This window comes from Artemia sp. Qi Xiang Cuo, chromosome 17, assembly GCF_049724085.1.
Source record: "Artemia sp. Qi Xiang Cuo chromosome 17, ASM4972408v1, whole genome shotgun sequence".
Classification (NCBI taxonomy): domain Eukaryota; kingdom Metazoa; phylum Arthropoda; class Branchiopoda; order Anostraca; family Artemiidae; genus Artemia; species Artemia sp. Qi Xiang Cuo.
Window position 1 is genome coordinate 58,411,055 of NC_142810.1, and position 16,841 is coordinate 58,427,895.

At 39.2% G+C, this 16,841-nt stretch overlaps 1 protein-coding gene across 1 annotated transcript in view; it reads left to right on the forward strand.

Annotated features, from left to right (window-relative positions):
* Positions 1-16,841, forward strand: part of scf (Calumenin B scf) — a 67,531-nt gene that overhangs the window by 11,006 nt on the left and 39,684 nt on the right. The window lies entirely within an intron of this gene.

Sequence of the window (16,841 nt, forward strand, 5' to 3'; positions counted from 1 at the left end):
TAATATTGAATATGTGTGGTCATTCTTCTTAATGCTGCTATAGAAAAGGGGCCAAGACAAGAAATAGGTGTGTTTTCAAGCTGCATATTTTAGTTCCTCAGGGGGCAGGGGTTCCTTGGACCAATCCTGGGAGGAAGGATCATAGCCTCCTATATTGGTGCTGGTATATTTTGAATAATTTTTTTTTCTATTAAGTCTGGTAGGTTTCCTTGTAAAATTGTATCATAGGCAGCGCTGCCTAAGTAAAGAACGGTGTGGGCACAATGTTTTTTTTTTTTTTTTCTTCTTCAACCAGGTACTTTGTATCAAAGTAGTTGTCGTAGAAACTTCGAAAAGGGCTCATTCGATTGGAAATTGGAGTGGTTAGTACCCTTTTTAATAGTCGAAAGTTATTGGAGGGCAACTAGCCCTCCCCCCCCCCCCACGCCCATCATTCCCCCAAACACATCCAATCAAAATTTTGAGATAGCCATGAACTAAAATGAACTAAAAAGTTTAAAACAAATTTGTATGACCTAAAAATACTATCTAATCTCCGTAAAGATTCATCCATTATTGTAACTAAAGCAGATAAAAGCAATTCTCTGGTTGTCATGGGTAGGACAGATTATGATACAAAAATTTATTCTCATCTAAATGACGAGACAACATATAGAACTACAACCCACAAATTGCTCTTCTTTCCGGGTATTTAAGTGTAATCTGAATCTTAAAGACTTGGGAATAAGATTTTCAATTTTGCAAGATTCTAAGAATTTTTGCTGGTTAATGATATTAGCGTGTTTTTTTTCCTAAATTAATAAAATAAAAGATATCATTGGTCAGTTGCTCCCCATAAGCGAGACGAAAATAGCGACGAAGACCACACTGCATTTCCATAACAAACAAAAGTACGAAGAACAATAGGGAAATCTTTTTGAAAAACAGTGGAGATAATTTGAATGAATATTTCTGCCCTATGGCCAAGGGCCATCCTCAGCAAGAGAAAAATATATGAAAGAAAAAAGACTCACAACAACATGTGACGAATAAAACCAAAAATTAAAACAAATTTCAAAGCAGTCCTAGCATCCTTACTTCAGCAAAGTTCGACCAGTACCGATAAAAAGTGAGTTAAAATAAGGCAATTCAGTGAGATGAAAGAAATAACATTAAAACCCCCGTTTTTATTGCTAATCCAGCTTTTTTAGCAGCTAGCCTTAAACATCTTTTCGTGACCGGTTCTGTGTGAATGTCTATCGGTTTTTTAAAATATTTTGTAAGATCATTTTTAATTAAATTTGTGTATAGAGCATTTAGTGTATATTCCCCCAAGTCCCTATTTAAGGAAATATTATTATTAATCTTAAATCTGATTTCAATTGATTCTCGGACTACCTGCTTTATGCCTAGGTCATAAAGGCTGCCTAATGCAGAATCAGATGAAACAACGGAAATACTAGAATTTAGAGCTTTGACTATATCATTTTTATGCTGTTGTATGCGCTTTTCTAAATTCTGGTGTGTTCTACCTACATAATATTTGCCACAATCGCATGGTATTTGGTAGACCCCTCTTTGGCGAGTAACTGGGGTTTTATCTTTACCAGAATTTAAAAAATTTATGATTTGAAAATTATTTGTGAATACTACATACAGATTATTTTTTGTGCAAACTTTTTTAAGATTTGCAGTGATTTTTGGGATATAGAGGAGGTAAATTATATTTAAGGGCTTGTCAGAAATATCACATGGTAAACTATCATTAATTTTACGGGAATGTCTCTTCAGTCTACAATTAATTACACTATTAATAAATAAATTAGGATAATCATTTCTTAGAAGTATGTCCTTGATAAAGTTTAATTATGCTGTTATGTGGGAATCAGAACAATTGTTTAGGGCACGATCGACGAGGGATATTACAACTGCTCTTTTATCTTGTGGGGGGGGGTTGATTTAAAATGCAAATATCTATTATTTTGTGTTGGTTTTCTATAAATAGTAAAATTGAGTTTATCAAAGCTACAAATAACTAACACATCTAGGAATGGGATTTTATTTGTGATTTCGATTTCTAAAGTAAACTGTAAGTTTCTATCGTATGTATTAAGGTGATCTAAAAAAAACCTTAAGCTCATTTTCCCCATAGTTCCAGAGTGAAATTACATCATCCATGTAACGTCCCCAAAAGACATGTTTTAAAAAATACGAATCTAATGCCCAATTTTCAATGTGTTCCACATAAATATACGCCAGTAACCCGGAGAGGGGCGCGCCCATTGCTAAGCCATTAATTTGCTGGTAAAAAGAATTACGGAATTGGAAATACATTGAGTACTTGTTACAAAGTTTAAAGCAGGGCACTTCATATGGAAGGGGTCGTCGAAGAGACTTCAAAACAGGCTCATTCGACTGGAAATTCAAAGGGCTGGTGCTCTTTTTAATAGTCGAAAGTGATTTGAGGGCAACTAGCACTTCACACCCATCATTCCCCCAAACACATCCAATTAAAATTTTGAGATAGCCATTTTGTTCAGCGTAGTTGATTTCCACATAGAAAATGTGTTTTTGAGGAGGACACTCCCCCACAACCCTCAGGGCAAGGGTTTTAAGTTATGCCCTGGGGGCATATAAAGTTTTTATAGAAGGCGTTGTCGTAGAAACTTCAAACCAGGCTCGTTCGATTGAAAATTCAAAGGGCTAGTGCCATTTTTAATAGTCGAAAGTGATTGGAGGGCAACTAGCCCCCCCTCCCACGCCAATCATTCCCCCAAACACATCCTATCAAAATTGCGAGACAGCAGTTTTGTTCAGTATAGATAATTACTAGGTGGAAAATAGGTTTTTGAGAAGATCATTCTAACAAAATCTTCAAGGCAAGGGATTTAATTTAAGCCCTGGGGGCATATAAGGCTTTTATGGAATGCTGTGCTGTAGAAGCTACACAACGGGGACATTTAATTTGAAATTCAAAGGGCTAGTGCCCTTTTTAACAGTCGAAAGTGATTGGAGGGCAACTAGCCCCCCCCCCACGCCTATCATTCTCCAAAACACATCCAATCAAAATTTTGAGATAACTATTTTGTTCAGCGTAGTTGATTTCCAGGTAGAAAATATGTTTTTAAGGAGGACACTCCCCCACAATCCTCGAGGTAAGGGTTTTAAGTTATGCCCTGAGGGCATATAAGAACAATGTTGGCACAATGTATCCTTTATTATTTTTTGCCTTTACAGCAGGGCACTTCATTTGGAAGGGCTCGTTGTAGAGACTTCAAAACAGGACTGGAAATTCAAAGGGCTAGTGACCTTTTTAATAGTCGAAAGTGATTGGAGGGCAACTAGCACCCCACGACCATCATTCCCCCAAACACATCTAATCAAAATTTTGAGATAGCCTTTTTTTTCAGCGTATATGATATCCTGATAGAAAATATGTTTTTGAGGAGGACGCTCACTAACTGCCTTAATTGCAAGGGGTGTAAGTTTTCAAATTTGGAAATGCAAGGTTTTTATAGAAGGTGTTGTCGTAAAAACTTCAAAAAAGGTTCGTTCGATTGAAAATTCAAAGGCCTAGTGCCTTTTTTAATAGTCGAAAGTGATCGGAGGGCAACTAGCACCCCACGCCCATCATTCCCTCAAACACATCCAATCAAAATTGTGAGATAGCCATTTTGTTCAGCATAGTTGATTTCCAGATAGAAAATATGTTTTTGAGGAGGACACTCCCCCACAACCCTCAGGGCAAGGGTTTTAAGTTTTGCCCTGGGGGCATATAAGGATTTTTTTTTGAAGGCGTTGTTGTAGAAACTTCAAAAAAGGCTCATTCGATTGGAAATTCAAAGGCCTAGTGCTCTTTTTAATAGTCGAAAGTGATTTGAGAACAACTAGCACCCCACGCCCATCATTCCCCCAAACACATCCAATTAAAATTTTGAGATAGCCATTTTGTTCAGCGTAGTTGATTTCCAGATTGAAAATGTGTTTTTGAGGAGGACACTCCCCCACAACCCTCAGGGCAAGTGTTTTAAGTTATGTCCTGGGGGCATATAAAGTTTTTATAGAAGGTGTTGTCGTAGAGACTTCAAAACAGGCTCGTTCGACTGGAAATTCAAAGGGCAGTGCCCTTTTTAATAGTCAAAAGTTATTAGAGGGCTACTAGCCCCCCTCCCACGCCCATCAGTCCCCCAAAGACATCCACTCAAAATTTCGAGATATCCATGTTGTTCAACGGAATTGATTTCAAGATAGAAAATATATTTTTGACAAGGACACTCCCCCAAAATCGTCGGGGCAAAGGTTTTAAGTTCTTCCCCGGTGGCATATAAATATTCTAAAGAAGGTATTGCTATAGGCACTTCAAAAAAGACGCATTCGATTGCAAATTAAAAGGGCTAGTCCCCTGTTTAATAGTCGAAAGTGATTGGAGGGCACATAGCCCCCCCCCCACGCCCATCAGTCCCCCCCGCCCATCCAATCAAAATTTTGAGATAGCCATTTTGTTCAGCGTAGTTGATTTGCAGATAGAAAATATTTTTTTGAGGAGGATACTCCCCCACAAACCTCGGGGCAAGGGTTTTAAGTTATGCCCTGAGGGCATATAAGAACAATGTTTGCACAATGTGTCATATATTATTTTTTTACTTTAGAGCAGGCCACTTCATATGGAAGGGGTCGTTGTAGAGACTTCAAAACAGGACTGGAAATTCAAAGGGCTAGTGACCTTTTTAATAGTCGAAAGTGATTGGAGGGCAACTAGCCCCCAACGCTCATCAGTCCCACAAACACATTCACTCAAAATTTTGAGATAACTTGTTTGTTTAATGTAGTTGATTTCCAGATAGAAAATATGTTTTTGTAAAGGGCACTCCCCCACCGCCCTCAAGGCGAGGGTTCGCGGTTATGCCCTGGGGGCATATAAGGTTTTTATTTAAGGTGTTGTCGTAGAAACATCAATAAAGGCTCATTTGATTGGAAACTAGAAGGGCTCGTGCCCTTTTTAGTATTTAATAGTGACTGGATGGCAACTAGCCCCCCACGCCCATCATTCCCCCAAACACATCTAATCAAAAATGTGAGATAGCCATTTTGTTCAGCATAGTTGATTTCCAGATTGAAAATGTGTTTTTGGGGAGGACACTCCCCCACAACCTATACTCCCCCACAACTCTCCAACCTACACTCCAACCTACACTCCCCCACAACCGCCTTCTATAAAAACCTATAAGGTTTTTATAGAAGGCGTTGTCGTAGAAACTTCAAAAAAGGCTCATTCGATTGGAAATTCAAAGGGCTAGTGCCCTTGTTAATAGTCTAAAGTGATTTGAGGGCAAGTAGCACCCCAAGCCCAGCTTTACCCAAAACACATCAAATCAAAATTGTGATATAGCCGGTTCTAGTGCCCTTTTAATAGTCGAAAGTGATTGGAGGGCACCTAGGCCCCCCCCCCCCCAAGCACATCATTCCCCAAAACACATCCAATCAAAATTTTGAAATAGCCATTTTGTTCAGCGTAGTTGATTTCCAGATAGAAAATATGTTTTTGAGGAGGACACTCCCCCACAACCCTCAGGGCAAGGGTTTTAAGTTGTGCCCTGGGGGCATATAAGGATTTTATTGAAGGAGTTGTCGTAGAAACTTCAAAACTGGCTCATTCGATTGGAAATTCAAAGGCCTAGTGCCCTTTTTAATAGTCGAAAGTGATTTGAGAACAACTAGCACCCCACGCCCATCATTCCCCCAAACACATCCAATTAAAATTTTGAGATAGCCATTTTGTTCAACGTAGTTGATTTCCAGATTGAAAATGTGTTTTTGAGGAGGACACTCCCCCACAACCCTCAGGGCAAGTGTTTTAAGTTATGTCCTGGGGGCATATAAAGTTTTTATAGAAGGTGTTGTCGTAGAGACTTCAAAACAGGCTCGTTCGACTGGAAATTCAAAGGGCAGTGCCATTTTTAATAGTCGAAAGTGATTGGAGGGCAACTAGCCCCCCTCCCACGCCCATCATTCCCCCAAACACATCCAATAAAAATTTTTAGACAGCCATTTTGTTCAGCATAGCTAATTTCAATGTATAAAATATGTTTCTGAGGAGGACACTCCCCCACAACACTTATATCAAGGGTTGGACGTTATACCCTGGGGGCTTATAAGGTTTTTGAATCACGACGTTATTGTAGAAACTTCAAAAAAGGCTCATTTGATGTAAAGTTCAAATGGCTAGTGCCCTTTTTAATATTCGAAAGTGACTGGAGGCCAACTAGCCCCCCCCACGCCCATCAGTCCCCCACACCCCTCCAGTCCAAATTTTGAGATAGCCATTTTGTTAAATGTAGTTGATTTGCCGCTAGAAAATATGTTTTTGCGGAGGACACTCCCCCACAACACTCAGGACAAGGCTTGTAAGTTATGCCCTGAGGACTTATAAAAACGATGTTGGCACAATATGCCATATATTAATTTTTTCTTTAAAGCAGAACACTTCATTTGAAAGGGGTCGTCGTAGAGACTTCAAAAGAGGACTGGAAATTCAAAGGGCTAGTGACCTTTTTAATAGTCGAAAGCGATTGGAGGGCAACTAGCACCCCACGCCCATCATTCCCCCAAACACATCCAATCAAAATTTTGAGATATCTCTTCTGTGCAGTATAACTTAATTTCAAGTTGAAATTATGTTTTTGGAACGAACCTTCCCCCACAGCACTCAGGGCACGTGTTTAAACATATGCTCTGGAAGCATACGAGGTTTTTATTGAGAGCGTAGCTGTAGACACTTCTGATAAGGCTATTATGAGTGGAAATTCAAAGGGCAGGTATGATTTTTCATAGTCGAAAGTGATTGGAGGGCAACTAGCACCCCACGCCCATCATTCCCTCAAACACATCTAATCAAAAATGTGAGATAGCCATTTTGTTCAGCATAGTTGATTTCCAGATTGAAAATGTGTTTTTGGGGAGGACACTCCCCCACAACCTATACTCCCCCACAACTCTCCAACCTACACTCCAACCTACACTCCCCCACAACCGCCTTCTAAAAAAACCTATAAGGTTTTTATAGAAGGCGTTGTCGTAGAAACTTCAAAACAGGCTCATTCGATTGGAAATTCAAAGGCCTAGTGCCATTTTTAATAGTCGAAAGTGATTGGAGGGCAACTAGCACCCCACGCCCATCATTACCCCAAACACATCCAATCAAAATTGTGAGATAGCCGGTTCTAGTGCCCTTTTAATAGTCGAAAGTGATTGGAGGGCAACTAGGCCCCCCCCCCCCAAGCACATCATTCCCCAAAACACATCCAATCAAAATTTTGAAATAGCCATTTTGTTCAGCGTTGTTGATTTCCAGATTGAAAATGTGTTTTTGAGGAGGACACTCCCCCACAACCCTCAGGGCAAGTGTTTTAAGTTATGCCCTGGGGGCATATAAAGTTTTTATAGGTGTTGTCGTAGAAACTTCAAAACAGGCTCATTCGATTGGAAATTCAAAGGTCTAGTGCCATTTTTTAAAGTCGAAAGTGTTTGGTGGGCAACTAGCCCCCCCCCCCCCCCTCCCACGCCCATCATTCCCCCAAACACATCCAATCAACTAAATTTCAATATAAATGAACCTCCAAAGACCACAGCTAATAAACTCAATAAGTTTCTGGCTTCTATTGTCCAGAGTCTGCCACCACTATCTTACGCATTTTCAGATGTTCCTGATCCTTTTTCACTTCTACGTTTTTCTTCGCTTGATGTTGTAAAAAAAATTGAAAAACCAAAACGATCAAGCATTTGCCCTTTAGATATTCTTGATCCTCTGACTAAAGCTTTCAGTGATAACCTCTCAAAATCTTTATCCACCCTGCTTAATGGAATTACCGAATCTGGACAGTTCCCTTAATATTGGAAACAAGACTGTATTACCACAATCAAAAAGAAAAATAGAAAGCCTGGCTTTGATGGCATTCGTCCTATTACCCTCACCTCGATTTTTTCAAAATTGTATGAAAGTTTTCTTGCAGGCTTGCTTAAGATGAAAGTCTTCCCCCTCATTGATCTTAGGCAGTTTGGTAATCTCAAATCCATATCAACCTCTCATCACCTGATCCATTTTATTCATACCATGGGTAAACTACTTGAAACACCCAACACTTGGCTTAATCTGATTTCTGTTGATCTTCCAAAATTTTTTGATTTGATTAACCACAATTTACTCATAGATAAACTTATAAATGAATTCCACATTGAAACTTTCCTTGTTAAGCTCGTTGCCTCTTTTCTTTCTAATAGATCTCAAGCAGTTAAATATCTAAATTGTTTCTCAGATCATCTCCCCATATTTAATGGCCTTCCTCGGGGGACTATTCTTGGCCCTCTCCTTTTTTCTCTTATAATTAACAGCCTTTCAACCCTTTATGACAATAGATGGAAATTTGTCGATGAATTGACAGTTTTAGAGATATGTCATAAAAACATCTTTAGCAACCCAATGGGCATACTCCAAGATATTGCCTGTCAGGCCTCTTCCCTTGACATGACAGTTAACCCTTCTAAATCCGCAACAGTCTCAGTAACTTTCCTTAAATCCCCTCCGCTTTTTCTTGCTTCTATTCCTCCTGAAACCTCTGTCACATCTCTTAAACTCCTTGGTGTTACAACTTCTTCCAATTTGAAATGGGATGCCCATATAAATAATATCCTATGACAAGCAAACTCCTCGCTTTCCCTCTTTAAACTTTTAAATAAATTCAGTTGCCCCCAATCACATTTATTACAAGTATACATTTCTTTTGTGCGTCCCATATTAGAGTACGCTTGTCCTGTGTGGCACCCTTGTCTCTCTAATGAAGCAACACACAAAATTGAAAATGTCCAAAAGAGAGCTCTAAGAATTATATTTAAAGAGGGCATGATACCATGTTTGCATTTGTTAAATATCTCAAACCTAGAGACCCTCGAGAGACGAATAATTAATTTATGCCTCCGTTTTGGTAAGTTGGCACTTTTGAACCACCGTACTGCGTCCCTTTTCCCTGATTACAATGTAACTGATAGAAATCGTCCTCCACGAACTGTGTCCCAGCCTATCCCCACCTTATTTCCCATTCTTTGTACTACCTTGCGGTATAAGAAATCCTTTATCCCTTTTTTTACTGACATAATAAATAGTGGTTAATTTGTACATAAATTTTGTCTTTTCTCTTATATAATAAAAGAAACAGCTCGTTTTTCTTTATACTCTTTTTTTTGTTCCCTATCTCCTTTTTATGTTGTTTTTTAAACATTTGTTAATGTATATATTATTTATTTTTTTCCGTTTTTATCTTTTTAATTAGTTGCCATTTTGCAGTTTTTAATATAAGTGACAAAGGAATTATATAGCATTCCGATGCCTTTATGTATCGCTCTTTTTTTTGTGTATATTCGCTTATTCTCCCCCCCCTTCCTTTTTTTTACGTATTCGTATTTGTGTAAGTTTAGTTTGACCAGTTTTTACCTTTTTAACTTTTTAATTGACTTTTTACAATTTTAATTATTGACTGTTAAATGATTGTTCATAATGATTTTTCTATTTCGTTGTTGTTTTGTGCATTTTGCCAGTTTTAGTGCAACGATTTATAATATCGACTCCGAAGTCCGAATTCGGCCCTTTGTGGGCTTGTGATAGTGATCTTTTTGAAATAAATATCTAAATATCTTATATCTTATATCTCTCAATCAAAATTGCGAGATAGCCATTTTGTTCAACGTAGTAGATTTCCAGATAGAAATTATGTTTTTGAGGAGGACACTCCCCCACAACCCTCAGGGCAAGGGTTTTAGGTTATGCCCTGAGGGCATATAAGAACAATGTTGGCACAATGTACCCTTTATTATTGTTTTTCCTTTAGAGCGGGGTACTTCATATGGAAGGGGTCGTCGTAGAGACTTCAAAACAGGCTCATTGGATTGGAAATTCAAAGGCCTAGTACCCTTTTTAATAGTCGAAAGTGATTGGAGGGCAACTAGCACCCCACGCCCATCATTCCCCCACACACATCCAATCAAAATTGTGAGATAGCCGGTTCTAGTGCCCTTTTAATAGTCGAAAGTGATTGGAGGGCAACTAGCCCCCCCCCAAGCACATCATTCCCCAAAACACATCCAGTCAAAATTTTGAGATAGCCATTTTGTTCAGCGTAGTTGATTTCCAGATTGAAAATGTGTTTTTGAGTAGGACACTCCCCCACAAACCTCAGGGCAAGGGTTTTAAGTTATGCCCTGGGGGTATATAAAGTTTTTATAGAAGGTGTTGTCGTAGAAACTTCAAAACAGGCTCAGTCGATTGGAAATTCAAACTTCTAGTGCCCTTTTTAATAGTCGAAAGTGATTGGAGGTCAACTAGCCCCCCCCCCTCCCACGCCCATCATTCCCCCAAAAACATCCAATCAAAATTGTGAGATAGCCATTTTGTTCAACGTAGTTGATTTCCAGATAGAAATTATGTTTTTGAGGAGGGCACTCCCCCAAAGCGTGGCAAGGGTTGTAAGTTATTCTCTGGGGGGCATATAAAGTTTTTATAGAAGGTGTTGTCGTAGAAACTTCAAAACAGGCTCAGTCGATGGGAAATTCAAACGGCTAGTGCCCTTTTTAATAGTCGAAAGTGATTGGAGGGCAACTAGCCCCCCCACGCCCATCATTCCCCCAAGCACTTCCCATCAAAATTTTGAGATAGCCATTTTTTTCAGCGTAGTTGATTTCCAGATAGAAAACATCTTTTTGAGGAGGACTCTCCCCCACAACCCTCGGGGCAAGGGTTTTAAGTTATGCCCTGAGGGCATATAAGAACAATGTTGGCACAATGTATCATTTATTATTTTTTTCCTTTAAAGCAGGGCACTTCTTCTGGAAGGGGTCGTTGTAGAGACTTCAAAACAGGACTGGAAATTCAAAGGGCTAGTGACCTTTTTAATAGTCGAAAGCGATTGGAGGGCAACTAGCACCCCACGACCATCATTCCCTCAAACACATCGAATCAAAAATGTGAGATAGCCATTCTGTTCAGCATAGTTGATTTCCAGATAAAAATATGTTTTTGAGGAGGATACTCCTCCACAACCCTCAGGGCAAGGGTTTTAAGTTATGCCCTGGGGCCATATAAGGATTTTATAGAAAGCGTTGTCGTAAAAACTTCAAAACAGGCTCATTCGATTGGAAATTCAAAAGGCTAGTGCCCTTTTTAATAGTCGAAAGTGATTTGAGGGCAACTAGCACCCCACGCCCATCATTCCCCCACACACATCCAATCAAAATTGTGAGATAGCCGGTTCTAGTGCCCTTTTAATAGTCGAAAGTGATTGGAGGGCAACTAGCCCCCCCCCCCCCCAAGCACATCATTCCCCAAAACACATCCAATCAAAATTTTGAGATATCCATTTTGTTCAGCGTAGTTGATTTCCAGATGGAAAATATATTTTTGAGGAGGACACTCCCCCACAACCCTCAGGGCAAGTGTTTTAAGTTATGCCCTGGGGGCATATAAGGTTTTTATAGGTGTTGTCGTAGAAACTTCAAAACAGGCTCATTCGATTGAAAATTCAAAGGTCTAGTGCCCTTTTTTAAAGTCGAAAGTGATTGGAGGGCAACTAGCCCCCCCCCCCTCCCACGCCCATCATTCCCCCAAACACATCCAATCAAAATTGCGAGATAGCCATTTGGTTCAACGTAGTAGATTTCCAGATAGAAATTATGTTTTTGAGGAGGACACTCCCCCACAACCCTCAGGGCAAGGGTTTTAGGTTATGCCCTGAGGGCATATAAGAACAATGTTGGCACAATGTATCCTTTATTATTTTTTTTTCTTTAAAGTAGGGCACTTCATATGGAAGGAGTCGTCGTAGAGACTTCAAAACAGGCTCATTCGATTGGAAATTCAAAGGGCTAGTGCCCTTTTTAATAGTTGAAAGTGATTGGAGGGCAACTAGCTTCCCACGCCCATCATTCCCCCAAACACATCCAATCTAAATTGTGACATAGCCATTTTGTTCAGCGTAGTTGATTTCGAGATAGATAATATGATTTTGAGGAGGACACTCCCCCACAACCCTCAGGGCAAGGATTTTTAAGTTATGCCCTGGGGGCATATAAGGTTTTTATAGAAGGCGTTGTCAAAGAAACTTCAAAACAGGCTCATTCGATTGGAAATTCAAAGGGCTAGTACCCTTTTTAATAGTCGAAAGTGATTTGAGGGCAACTAGACCCCCTCACGCCCATCATTCCCCAAACACATCCAATCAGAATTTTGAGATAGCCATTTTGTTCAGCTTAGGCTAGTTGATTTCCAGATAGAAAATATGTTTTTGAGGAGGACACTGCCCCACAACCCTCAGGGCAAAGGTTTTAAGTTATGCCCTTGGGGCATATAAGGTTTTTATAGAAGGCGCTGTCGTAGAAACTTCAAAACAGGCTCATGCGATTGGGCATTCGATGGGCTAGTGCCCTTTTTAATACTCGAAAGTGATTTGAGGGCACCTAGACCCCCTCACGCCCATCATTCCCCAAACACATCCAATCAGAATTTTGAGATAGCCATTTTGTTCAGCTTAGGCTAGTTGATTTCCAGATAGAAAATATTTTTTTGAGGAAGACACGTCCCACAACCCTCAGGGCAAAGGTTTTAAGTTATGCCCTAGGGGCATATAAGGTTTTTATAGAAGGCGTTGTCGCAGAAACTTCAAAACAGGCTCATGCGATTGGGACTTCGATGGGCTAGTGCCCTTTTTAATAGTCGAAAGTGATTTGAGGGCAACTAGCCCCCCCCCCCACACGCCCATCATTCTCCCAAACTCATCCAATCAAAATTTTGAGATAGCCATTTTGTTCAGCGTACTTGATTTCCAGATAGAAAGTATGTTTTTGAGGAGGACACTATCCACAACCGTCAGGGCAAAGGTTTTAAGTTATGCCTTGGGGGCATATAAAGTTTTTATAAAAGGCGTTGTCGTAGAAACTTCAAAACAGGCTCATTCGATTGGAAATTCAAAGGGCTAGTGCCCTTTTTAATCGTCAAAAGTGATTGGAGGGGAACTAGCCCCCCCCCCACGCCAATCATTTACCCCAACACATCCAATAACAATGTTGAGATAGCCAATTTGTTCAGCGTAGTTGATTTCAAGATAGAAAATATGTTTTTGAGGAGGACACTCCCCAACAACCTTCAGGGGTTTTAAGTTATGTCCTGGGGTATATAAGGTTTTTATAGAAGGCGTTGTCGTAAAAACTTCAAAAGGGGCTCATTTGATTGGAAATTCAAAGGGCTAGGGCCCCTTTAATAGTCGAAAGTGATTGGAGGGCAACTCGGCCCCCCCCCCGTGCCCATCATTCCCCCAAACACATCCAATCAAAATTTTGAGATAGTCATTTTGTTCAGCGTAGTTGAGATCCAGATAGAAAATATGTTTTTGAGCAGGACACTTCCCCACAACCCTGAGGGCAACGGTTTTAAGTTATGCCCTGGGGATATATAAGGTTTTTATAGAAGGCGTTGTCGTAGAAACTTCAAAACAGGCTCATTTGATTGGAAATTCAAAGGGCTAGTGCCCTTTTCAATAGTCGAAAGTTATTGGAGGGCACCTAGCCCCCCCCCCCACGCCTATTATTCCCCCAAACACATTCAATCAAAATTTTGAGATAGCCATTTTGTTCAGCGTAGGCTAGTGTATTTCCAGATAGAAAATATGTTTTTTGAGGAGGGCACTCCCCCGCAACCCTCAGGGCAAAGGTTTTAATTTATGCCCTGGGGGCATATAAGGTTTTTATAGAAGGCGTTGTTGTAGAAACTTCAAAACAGGCTCATTCGATTGGAAATTCAAAGGTTTAGTGCCCTTTTTGATAGTCGAAAGTGATTGGAGGGCAACTAGCCCCCCCCCCCCTCACGCCCATAATTCTCCCAAATACATCCAATAAAAATTTCGAGATAGCCATTTTGTTCAGCGTAGTTGATTTCCAGATGGAAAATATGTTTTGAAGGAGGATACTCCGCCACAGGCCTCAGGGCAAGGGTTTTAAGTTATGCCCTGGGGGCATATAAGGTTTCATCAATAAGATTCAGCATCAATCAATCTTCTTGGATTAGAACTACATTGCCAGCAAGTCCTATCATACCTATGTAATCTTTATTAATAAGTACTCACCAAAAATCATAAATCATCAATAAGATTCAGCATCAATCAATCTTCTTGGATTAGAACTACATTGCCAGTAAGTTCTATCATACCTATATAATCTTTATTAATAAGTACTCACCAAAATTCATAAATCATCAATAAGATTCAGCATCAATCAATCTTCTTGGATTAGAACTAAATCTTTCCAAGACATTATGGATATTTACGACTTTTATTCTGTCATTCCAGCAGTTTATTTCCACCTTTTAGACCATCTACTTTTTATCAACTGCTTTTTAGCCATCTACCTTTTTTCGACTGCTTTTTCAACCGTCTGCCTTTTCAGCCATATCAAGTGTCAATTTGAAGTTCTAGGGGGGCAGCTGTCCCCCTCTGCCCCCCTTCTGTGTGCCCATGGGTGAAAGTAAGATCATAAATGAATTGTAGTCAACTGTGCTTTTTATATAATTAAACAAAATGGCGAATGTTTTTCATATTCCCAGGTCAATTACCCTTTTTTTAGAATGAAAAACTGGGGGAGGGAGCAGATCTTTTTTTTAAGACTCAATTCGTAAACAATATCTGAATTTTTTTGCAAATGTGACCATAGGTGCAAATAGCAAAATTATTGTGAGAGGGAGGGAAAGTTGGGAAATTATTAGGGGAGAAAGGGAGGGTTGGGAAATTATAGGGGGAGGGAGGAAAAGTTGGGAAATTATTAGAGGGGGGGTTGGGAAATTATTGGGGAGGGAGGGAGAGCTGGGAATTTATTAGAGGAGGGAAAGAGAGTTGAAAAATTATTAGGGGAGGGAGGAAGAGTTGGGAAACTGCTATTTGGTAAGATATAGTATGCATCTTCGGCCAAGAACCTCACAAATTTAAACACTTCAATAAGTTTTTCACAGCTCTTTTCTTGGGAAGGGAAATCTTGGTAGATTCTTATGTGGATATCCCCTTAGTTTCATTACGTACAAGCTGTTCACAAAGATACTGTCTCAGATAGTTAAGTAAAGGTACCTTTTATTTATTTTATTATATTTTTTTACTTCACTTTAGTTTTGGTGGAAAAGCAAACCAAAATTCATGGGGAGTAAGTAGAGTTCTAAATATTCTTAATTTTTTCTAAATGTTAAACTGAAGTATTAACTGAAATTACATATAATCTGTGGTGGGTCAATGGCCAAGGCTGAAAAGGGTCAGAAATCCCCATCTCTAGAGATATAAAACTGTTTTTTTCTTTGGTGAATTTAATGAATAAGGTTAGTGAAAGTATACTTGCTTCAAATCTGGAATTTCTCTAGGATATTACTTTTTTATTTAGTGGAAGGGTGAATTTGTCAAAAATAATAAGTTGTGTGAAAAAAATTGGAAATCATAAACAGTCGCAATACTTTGAGGAAGTTATTACTGATTATACCTTATTTTGTAGTTTACTTATATGAATGGCTTGTTGGATTGCTAGATGTAAACCCTATTTCATTTGGTAACTATTGTAATGGAAAGCCGCCTGCACCACTTATTGTAATAGAACCAACACTCGCACCACTTATTGGACTGGGAAGCCTCGCGGCTACCACTACTGTAATATAAATATAGGGTATGGTACTACCCTATTACGGCATACCCTGTTCCAGGGTATGGTAACGTCATCGAATGATCAAAAGGGCCAAACTCTAGGCGAAGGTTGCAACCATCTGTATCATTCCTAATATCTCTAGCTATGTCTTTGAGGAGTAATCAGAGCCCCCTATTGTTATACAAATGATGGTATTTCTTGCGAACACTTGTGTCACCCCGTCTGGGTTCGTGGAAAAATAATCTACACGGTTGTAAAAAGTAACTCACTTGTATTCTTCCAATGCTCCAACTCTCAACTCAGACTCTGAAAATGGACTAAAATAAAATCACCACTTCTGTGCATCGAACTTTTTGTTAGGGTGGATCCTGGATTGACCCTGGCCAATCCTATAAATGAAAACTACAAAGTCAAATATCATTAACTATCAGTCCAGGAAGACCAAAATAGAATTCAGCTTGAAATCTTGCTTATTGAAAAATCACGAATGCTTAGCAACGAAACTTTAACTTGTCACTGAAAACCATACTATAGGCAAATCCAAGAAAACGCAATTACGGAAAGGATAACAGGTCATTTATCTTAAAAAGAAAGGAGACAGGGATGGAACCCCATCAGTAACCCTATTATTCTTGCTGATACTGATTTGCACCCTGTTTCATCTGTGTCAATAGCTCTTAAATAATGTTTCAGTTTTGTGTTCTAGAATTTGTCCTTAACATTGAAAAAGGGAAATGAAATTTATAGCCATTTCTATGACTCAGAAAAAGGAATGTGCTGTATTAAAAAAAAAAACAAAAAAAAAAACAGGCATATAGGAGAAGTTAGTATGCCTATTCAAGGAGAATAGTAGCCAACAGTTTGCACTGAATTGCTAGCATCCAACAAATAGTTACAATTTACCAACTTATCTTTGTTAATAAAAAACAAAAAAAAATCATTCCTAGACTGGTTAGGTGATGTGTAACTGCAATCGTAAATTTTTCCGAATTTCTAGACGCTTGTCATTCAGTTTATTAATAATTTTTTTTACTTTTTTAAGTTTTCAGTTTGTTAGATTGCTCAGATTCGTTTATATTTTTACCTTTGCTCAGATTCTTTACAAGAAGAAATAAACCACATTTTGCCATAAGCAACGTTATATGGAGTGCTGA